Source organism: Gossypium arboreum, chromosome 11, assembly GCF_025698485.1.
Source record: "Gossypium arboreum isolate Shixiya-1 chromosome 11, ASM2569848v2, whole genome shotgun sequence".
Taxonomy (NCBI): domain Eukaryota; kingdom Viridiplantae; phylum Streptophyta; class Magnoliopsida; order Malvales; family Malvaceae; genus Gossypium; species Gossypium arboreum.
In genome coordinates, this window is record NC_069080.1 from 34,255,708 (window position 1) to 34,259,467 (window position 3,760).

Here is a 3,760-nt window from a genome sequence, read left to right on the forward strand (position 1 = left end):
CCGAAAACATCATCACAAGCAAATATACACCTTGAAATAGTATAGATGTCATACCAATTCATCATGTGCAAACACATATTCATGTAGGTGCAAGGGCCGAATCTTAAGTTGTTTATATCCAAATATAAACACATATCCAAAGCTCAAATCTTACCTACCATGCAACATGCATGAATCATACTTGTGGATATACCATGACCGAATACATCACAACACCATCATTTTGGTCATGATTAAGCAAAGAACTTAATGTCTTACTCAAAAATACTAAAAAGAAAGTCCAAGAGCCATCAATCCCCCATCACATATACCATTAACAAGCTTCATATTTAACATGCAATGGCATTAACACAAAATCCACCTTGGCCAAATACCATCCCCATGATATAACAAAGGTTTGAACCATGGCTAACAAGAGCATCAAGCTATCAACTAAAAACATGCATGAATCTCATGGCACAACCTCAAACATACCTTAATCTTGATGCAAGTATAGCCAAACCTCTTCCTAATCCTCTTCCAAACCAAGCATGAAGCAAAATTTCCTCCCTTCCCCTCTAGTATTTTCGGTCAAGAGAGAATGAAAATGGATGAACAAAATTTTTTTTCTTTTCTCTTCCTCCATACACGCCATGGGCATGCATGAGACCATTTTTTCCTTTTTCCTTTTCTTTATTACCCATGCTCATTAATTTATTTTTTTTCACCCATGATTCACAAACAAAACATGTCTATGACATGTTTTGCCCATATTCTTTGTCATAGCGGCCACTAGACTTGGATTAAGGGATATTTGACATGCAAGCCCTTCTTTGTGATTACATGCACTATTAGATCCTTATAGATTAGCTTTGTCACATTTCAAAAGTGTCACACAAGTCCTATTGGCTAAATTCACACAAAATTTACTAAATCGAAACTTAAAAATTTCACATATTCATAATCACATATTTTAGACAATAAATACTACATTCAAACATTTTTGTGACTCGGTTTAGCGGTCCTGAAACCACTTTCCGGCTAGGGTCAAATTAGGGATGTCACAACTCTCCCCCACTTAAGAAATTTTCGTCCCCGAAAATCTTACCGGTAAATAGGTTTGGGTATCGCTCTTTCATAGAGTCCTCGAGTTCCCAAGTGGCTTCTTCAATTCGTGTTTATGCCACAACACCTTCACTAATGGGATTTTCTTATTGCAACTCTTTTACTTGACGATCGAATGCGAACCGGTTCCTCTTCGTAGCTCAAATTAGGTGAATCTCAATCTCGAGACGGAGCGATTACGTGCGATGGATCAGACCTATATTGTCGAAGCATCGAGACATGGAAAACGTTGTGGATCCTTTCAAGCTCAGGGGGTAAAATTAACCGGTACGCTACTGGTCCAACTCGTTCGGATACTTCATACGGACCAATGAACCTCGGACTCAATTTTCCCTTACGGCCAAATCTAAGCACCTTCTTCCAGGGTGAGACTTTGAGAAATACCTTGTCTCCAACCTGATATTCAATGTCTTTCCTTTTCAAATCCGCATACGACTTTTGGCGATCCGGCGACCTTCAAACTTTCACGAATTACTCGAACTTTTGCTCGGCATCCTTAACCAAATCAACCTCAAGATTTTTCCTTCACTAAGTTCAGTCGAATAATGGGTACGGCATTTACGATCGTATAAAGCCTCGTAAGGTGCCATCTTGATACTTGATTGAAAGCTATTGTTGTAAGCGAATTCAACCAGAGGTAAATACCGTTCCCATGAACCACTAAACTCAAGGATGCAACATCTCAACATATCCTCAAGTATTTGAATTATCCGTTCGGATTGACCATCGGTTTGGGGGTGAAAAGCAGTGCTAAAATGCAGCTTGGTACCCAAAGCCTCTTGCAATTTCTTCCAAAATCACGATGTAAATCTTGGGTCTCTATCCGACACGATAGAAATAGGCACCCCATGCAATCGAATAATTTGGGAGACGTATAATTACGCCAATTTATCAGCGAAAAATCCGTGCGGACAGAATAAAATGAGCAGACTTGGTCATCTATCAACAATGACCCAGATCGCATCCTTCTTACTCACGACAATGGCGGTCCGGATACAAAGTCCATGGTGACTCGATCCCATTTCCACTCGGGTATCGTGATCGGTGAAGTAATCCCGATGGCACTTGATGCTCCGCTTTCACTTGTTGACATATTAAACATCTCGAAACAAAGTCAGAGATGTCTCGTTTCATACCACGCCACCAAAACCGACGTTTCAGGTTATTGTACATTTTAGTACTACCCGGGTGGATTGACATTCGACTACTGTGAGCCTCGTTCAAAATCATCGAAACAAGTTCCGAATTCCTTGGAATACATAATCGACCCTTGAACGTCAAGCAATCATGGTCGTCAATCCGAAATTTCGATTCCTCCTTCGAAACACATTCGGCTCGCTTAGCGACCAATTCGGCGTCGACCTTCTGAGATTCAAGTACTTGATGAATCAATAACGGTTTGGTCTCTAATTCGACTACTAGCACCTCATTGGGTGAAACGGATAGATGAGCATCCATTGCTCTCAAAGAAAACAGTGCTTTGCGACTTAAAGCATCGGCCACCACGTTGGCCTTTCCCGGGTGATAATCAATGATGAGTTCATAGTCTTTCAACAACTCAAGCCAACGTCTTTGTCGCAGGTTTAAATCTCTCTGAGTCATCAAATATTTTAGACTCTTGTGGTCCGAATAAATGTGACACCTTTCTCCAAACAAGTAATGCCGCCATATCTTCAAGGCGAACACTATGGCTGCTAGTTCAAGGTCATGGGTCGGATAGTTTCTCTCATGCGGCTTTAGTTGTCTCGACGCGTAAGCCACAACTCGACCTTCTTGCATCAACACACAACCTAACCCAAGCAAGGATGCGTCCACTGTATATGACAAACTCTTTACGGACTCTGGTACGTACTAGTCTTGGGGCCTCGGTTAAGCAGGTTTTAGTCTATTGAAACTTTCTTGACAACGTTCGACCACTCGAACTTAACATCTTTTGAAGTAGTTTTGTCATTGGCGCACTATGGTGAAAAACCTTTCACAAATCGTCGATAGTATCCGCAAGCCCCAAAAAGCTCCTAACTTCGGTAACATTCCTTGGTGGTTTCCAATCGACTATGGCGAAATTTTGTTCGGGTCCACCCGACACCGATCACGGACACCACGTGCCCCAAAAGCTAACCTCTTTCAACCAAAATTCACATTCTTGAACTTTGCGTATAATCGCTTATCTCGTAAGATTTGCAACACTAGCCTCGGTGTTCAAGATGTTCAATTTCATCTCGAATAGACTAAAATGTCATCGATAAATACAACTACGAACCGATCCAAGTATGGCCGAAAATTCTATTCATTAAATCCATAAACACCGAGGGCATTAGTGAGCCCAAACGGCATCACCAAGAATTCGTAGTGACCGTACCTCGTTCTAAAAGCGGTTTTGGGTATGTCCGATTCTCGGACCCTCAACCTGATAGTACCTCGACCTCAAATCTATCTTTGAAAACACCGAGGCTCCCTTTAATTGATCAAACAAATCGTCAATTCGTGGCAGCGGATATTTATTCTTTATCGTCACTTTATTGAGTTGACGATAGTCGATGCACAACCTCATGCTTCCGTCCTTCTTTTCACAAACAATCTTGGTGCGCCCCATGGAGAAAAACTTCGATCGGCGAAACCTCTATCCGTCAATTTTGCAATTGAACCTTCAATTCCT